This window comes from Dromaius novaehollandiae, chromosome Z (genome assembly GCF_036370855.1).
Source record: "Dromaius novaehollandiae isolate bDroNov1 chromosome Z, bDroNov1.hap1, whole genome shotgun sequence".
NCBI lineage: Eukaryota > Metazoa > Chordata > Aves > Casuariiformes > Dromaiidae > Dromaius > Dromaius novaehollandiae.
The window spans coordinates 13,824,200-13,830,585 of record NC_088132.1 but is presented as its reverse complement, the minus strand read 5'-3'; the positions used below and the strand labels follow the sequence as shown (position 1 = coordinate 13,830,585).

At 38.6% G+C, this 6,386-nt stretch overlaps 1 pseudogene; it reads right to left on the bottom strand.

Annotated features, from left to right (window-relative positions):
* Positions 1-2,511: 2,511 nt before the first annotated feature.
* On the bottom strand, positions 2,512-4,294 carry LOC135324876 (tigger transposable element-derived protein 1-like; annotated as a pseudogene).
* Between the last annotated feature and the right edge of the window lie 2,092 nt (positions 4,295-6,386).

Genomic DNA, 6,386 nt, shown 5'->3' with positions numbered 1-6,386 from the left:
GCTTGATGTGTAGAATGGTACATTGGCTGTCTTCCTTAAAATTACTTTGAAAGGAGAAAATAAACTCTTGCAAAGAAGATTTTGATGAACAGTGTATTATTGTGAATGTTGCCACATTTATTCTTCCTATGTGCTAATTAGATGTGGAAATTGTGATGGTTTCTGTGATACACATAATTAATTTGTATGCCTTTCAAAGCTTTTGTGGAACAGATCTCATGCTGAGATTAAACCATTAGCACAAAATACAGAACAAAATATCTTGCTCTACTTGTCATTTCACAGTATTGAAAGATAATCAGGCACCTTTGTACAGCATTGGGGAAGGGGGGAATCAGATGCATTTTGGTGGATTAAATAGCAAATCCAACTACTGGCATGAACATGTGGACTCGTAGCATAAGTTAGCATTCCATTAATTGCAATGGTGTCACACAGATTATTATATCCATATCATATGCAACTAAACATTCAGGATTCAACTTTCCATAGGACCAATAATGAATGAGAAGGGGAGAAAACAAAAACAAAAACAAAAACCTGGGGTAAAAAGATCATGTGTTGAAAGCTAATCTCCAGCCTGCAGAAAGAAGAGAAAAGTAATTTTACCTGGCCACTCAGTTTTATTACATGTTCCTTGGAATGATGAAACAGGTATGTGATTGCTGCTTTGAAGACTAATTCTAATAAAGCTTTTGAAGGACTAGAACATCTATATTGTGTTCAAAGGAAAATATCTTGCTCTGGTACCAACTGTTATGTATGTGACCAGATCTTGTGTGTCAGTTAACTTAGGTAGAAATGCCAGGTTTAATAAAGAGGTCATCCTGGAAAGATAGGAACCTTTGTGTGTCTGTCTGTCTGTCTGTCTGTCTGTCTGTCTGTCTGCCTGTCTATCTATCTATATAAAATTTGATCCAGGAAAATGCTGAATAATTCCTAAGAATGCTACTGCATTTTTCAGAACCTTTGTCCTCTGATTTGCCACTTTGACTTAGCTCATAGCGCTTAGGAAGCTCTTTCAAGAAGGCCCAGTTCACTAAGCATTTAGTCACCTACAGTTTTTCACACTGAGGTATGTCTGCTCCATAAAATAGTACCATTTCCACATGATGTCTTTTGCCCTGACAAATCTTATTCAGACACAATTTAAACATCTTCAGGAGAGCAAGTCTCTTTCCACACTTACAGACGTGCCCAGAAGCGTCCATCCTCATTTTTAACCATGTATGGATCACGTCATAGCATTCACATCATATTTTCAAATATATAGCTTTGAGGGGTTTACTTCTGTTTTTCTAAGATGTTTCACAAAGATGAAAATAATTTTCTGAGATTTCAGCTAATCAGCAACTGTTGTGTTTCCAGAAATAGCTGTGTGCACTTCTAGTCTGCAAGCGTGTGATGAACACCTGTAGCTCACTGCAATGTGATGGCAGTCCAGATTTGGGCAAGTTACTTTGCATCTTTCAGAGATGATGTCTGCAATCCCTACTGCCCTGCCTAATTTGTTACATGCATCCTTGCAGCAAAATTGCATACCATTTAAACTGATAACAGAAGTTTCACAAATCTCAAGTATGAATACTTAGTTTCATTAAATCTGCTATTTACAGTAGATGTTACAACTGATGATGATCCCAACAAGCGCTTTTTGTAATGACTGGGGTAGGTGAACTATCCAGCCTGCTCATCAGTCAGCTCCTACACCAGAGCTGGAGTTCAAGTGCATTAGAAACTGAACACATATTGGCAAAGATTGTTCTTTTCCCAGCAACCACTATTTCCTTACTGTAATAGCTGATATTTTTCCAGGTTTGATAACCCAAATGTGCACCAGTATGAAGCATTGCAAACTGTCCTAGACACCCTAATGGACCGTTATACAACAGTGCCTTGGTAATGGCAGGCTTGAGCTTTACCTGTTCTCTGCAAACCACAGGGCATTGGTGGGAAGTATAATCTGCATGTTGAGCCAGTTTTAGCAGATGTTTACTATGTGCTGGCAGCTAAGGGCTTTGCAGTTTGAGAGCTGTGCAATTTTAAGTCAATAGCAGGTGGGTTGTTTGTCACAGAATTAAAGACCAGACAGCTTCTTTCTCAGGCAGACATAATAGAAAATGAGGACTGGACTGAAGTATTCCATCAGTGGCCACCATCATTGTTTGTATTTGTATTAATAAGCAATGCCCATCAGTGCGTCACCACTGCTTGCTCACCTGAGCTCTCTGAGAGTGTCTCAGAGACAACTGCAGGCTGGAAGTCCTGAAAAAGAATAGAAGCAAAAAGTTTTGCAGGCGTACCTCAAAGATATTGTGGGTTTGATTCCAGACCACCACAATAAAGCAAATATTGCAATAAAGCAAGTCATATGAATATTTTGGTTTCCCAGTGCATATAAAAGTTATGTTTGCAGTATACTGTAGTCTATTAAGTGTGCAATAGCATTCTGTCTAAAAAACCAATGTATATACCTTAATTAAAAAAAATACTTTATTGCTAAAAAAAATGTTAACTGTCATCTGAGCCTTTGGCAAATCATAATCTTTTTGCTGATGGAGGGTCTTGCCTTGATGTTGATGGCTTCTGCCTGATCAGGGTGGTGGCTGCTGAAGGCTGGGGTGGCTGTGGCAATTTCTTAAAATACGACAACAGTGAAGTTTACCACATCAATTGACTCTTCCTTTCATGAAGGATTTCTCTGTAGCATGTGATGCTATTTGATAGCATTTTACCTACAATAGAACTTCTTTTATAATTGGAGTCAATCCTCTCAAACCCTGCTGCTGCTTTATCAACTAAGTTTATGTAATATTCTAAATCCTTTGTTGTTATTTCAATAATGTTCACAGCATCTTTACCAGGAGTAGATTTCATCTCAAGAAACCACCTTCTTTGCTCATCCATAAGAAACAACTCCTCATCCGTTAAAGTTTTATCATGAGATTGCAGCAATTCAGTCACCTCTTCAGGCTCCACTTCTAATTCTAGTTCTCTTACTATTTCTGCATATAACTGCATCTGCAGTTACTTCCTCCACTGAAGTCTTGAACCCCTTGAAGTCATCCATGAGGGTTAGAATCAACTTCTTCCAAACTCCTGTTAATGTTGGTATTTTGACCTCCTCCCGTGAATCACAAATGTTCTTAATGGCATCTAGAATAGTGAATCCTTTCCAGAAGGTTTTCAATTTACTTTGTGCAGATCCATCAGAGGAATCACTATCTATGGCAGCTATAGCCTTACGAAATTTATTTCTTAAATAATAGGACTTGAAAGTCAAAATTACTTCTTGATCCATGGGCTGCAGAATGGATGTTGTGTTAGCAGGCATGAAAAAAACATTAATTTCATTGTACATCTCCATCAGAGCTCTTGAGTGACCAAGTGCATTGTCAATGAGCAGTAATATTTTGAAAGGAATCTTTTTTCTGAGCAGCAGGTCTCAATAGTGGGCTTAAAATATTCAGAAAGCCATGTTGTAAACAGATGTGTAGTCATCCTGGCTTTGTTGTTCCATCTATAGAGCACAGGTAGAGTAGATTTAGCATAATTTTTAAGGCCTTGAGGATTTTCGGAATGGTAAATGAGCATTGGCTTCAACTTAAAGTCACCAGCTGCATTAGCCCCTAACAAGAGTGTCAGCCTGTCCCTTGAAGCTTCGAAGCCAGGCATTGACTTTTCCTCTCCAGCTATGAAAGTCCTAGATGGCACCTTCTTCCAATATAAGGCAGTTTCGTCCACACTGAAAATCTGTTGTTTAGTGTAGTCACCTTCAGCAATTATCTTAGCTAGATCTTCTGGGTAATTCACTGCAGCTTCTACAGGAGCACTTGCTGCTTCACCTTGCACTTCTGTGTAATGGAGACGTCTTCTTTCCTGAAATCTCATGAACCAGCCTCTGCTAGCTTCAAACTTCTGCAGCTTCCTCACCTCTCTCAGCCTTCACAGAATTGAAGAGAGGTAGGGCCTTGCTCTGGATTAGGCTTTGGCTCAAGGGAACGTTGTGGCTGGTTTGATCTTCTATCCAGACCACTAAAACTTTCTCTGTATCAGCAATAAGGCTGTTTTGCTTTCTTATCATTCGTGTGTTCACTGGAGTAGTGCTTTTAATTTCCTTCAAGAACTTTTCCTTTGCATTCGCAACCTGGCTAGCTGTTTGGTGCAAGAGGCCTGGCTTTCGGCCTATCTCAGCTTTCGACATGCCTTCCTCACTAAGCTTCATCATTTCTAGCTTTTGATTTAGAGTGAGAGGCGTGCGACTCTTCCTTTCACTTGAACACTTAGAGGCCATTGTAGGGTTACTGACTGGCCTAATTTCAATATTGTTGTGTCTCAGGGAATAGGGAGGCCTGAGGAGAGGGAGCGAGAGAGGTGAATGGCCGGTTGGTGGAGCAGTCAGAACACACACAACATTTATCGATTAAGCTCACTGTCTTATATGGGGGTGATCTGTGGAGTCCCAAAACAATTACAATAGTAACATCAAAGATCACTGATCACAGATCACCATACCAGGTATAATAACAATGAAAATGTTTGAAATATTGTGAGAATTACCCAAATGTGACACAGAGACACAAAGTGAGCACATGCTGTTGGAAAAATGGTGCCGATAGACTTGCTCAACGCAGGGTTGCCACTAACCTTCAATTTGTAAAGACCGCAATGTCTGCAAAGCGCAATGAAGTGAAGTGCAACAAAATGAGGCATGCATGTATTTGCTGTATCCCTGAGCTGATCCAAAGGAACAAGATATCTTTACATGCAATTCTAGAATCCTAGAGAAGAGTCCTCTTGCTCTGCAAGCTACCTGAGATGGAACAAAGAGGAAAAAATCTGGTAATCTCCTGAAGAGTTTTCTGCCTTTTATAGTCCACAGTCAGGGAATATCTTCAAGAGAGTCAGCTCATCCTCATGTAATCCTTACTCATCTGATTCTTTGAGTTGCAGAAAGGACCATTTCTATTTATAGCAAAGAAGGTTAGAGTTTGGGGCTATTCATCATTTTTGCAACAATTGTTCCAGTGAGGCATTACACCAGAAAGGAAAAATTCCCTTCACTATTCCTGTCAGGAGCCGAGGCACAACAGACAGTGCAGTGGAACTGGGAGAGCTACATTTTGCTTCCCAATTTGGCATTGAACTGAATTGATTAATCTGCCTCATTTTCCCCATCTGAAAAAAAAGAAAGGATAGTCATATGGACAGCTTAAGGACTTTGGGATTTACAGAGAAAAATGCTATGGAAGACGTGGTTATTTTAATGTTAGTGACATTAAATGCCAACTGTTTAAAAATACTGCTGGAAAACCCACAGATCCCACAGAAATATTTCTAAGTGTTACATTTTTAATGCTGTGTAGAGGAGGAGAGTGGGGAAGTCAGGGATAACAGGAAAAAAGTGAGGAATAGTAGCAGTTTGGGCTTGGCAAGAACTAATAATATTAGTGTTACTTGGTACCCATTATCACAGGGTGTGAGTGCTGACCCGTTGCTGCTTATTCATCTATACACTATACACAGTAGGGGTAGAACATACCAAGTGTAATTCACTTCTGAAATATTGATGTGGAGACAAAATATAGCGTTCAGTCCATTGAGACTTTCCCTTTGCTGCTTTGTTAAGGAGAGGATAAAGCAACAAAGCTAGAACAGTTAAAAGAGACAAATCTTACAGGAAAAAAAAGAAATCTTTCAAGAGACTCATTGTTGAGAGCTGGAAGAAAATATATAGAGTTTCATGTCCAGTTAGGCTGCTCTCTGCTTCTCTTGTTTGACAGTAAAGAGCATATTCTTTTTCTTTTTTTTTTTTTTTTAACCATCAGCTGGTCTAATGAAAAATATTACTTATCACTTCTACATGGCATTTTTCAACAACAAAAAGATATACAGCCAGAACTTTTGGACCAGCTCCAAGTGAATCTAACATTTTACTATTGTGAGACTTTTGAATTTAGGGTGTAATTTCTAATCTCCTATTTCAGAATTGTCAGCTGAAAATAGCTTTTTGCTGAAATGATTTCCTAATATGAGAAGTTGTAGAAGAATTACTTCTAAATGGTGCTTTAAGCAACAAAATATATTGTTTGTTGAAATTACATTTTATTTATGTTTTGAAAACAGTAATTTTTTCTGAGCTGCTGGTTTCACTGTATTTCTAATTTGTGCTCATTTCAAAATATTTTTTTAAAAAGAAAAAGCACAAAGAAACAAGTCTGATGAGATTGCACAGAAGATTGCCACTTAAAACTACCATTTTTATGGCATGAGAAATGTCTTGGGCATATGATAACAGGCACAAATTAACATGTTACCTAGAATTTCTGCACTAAGCAAAATAAATAACCCACTTGAGGTAAGTGACAATGATTGATGAATCCACT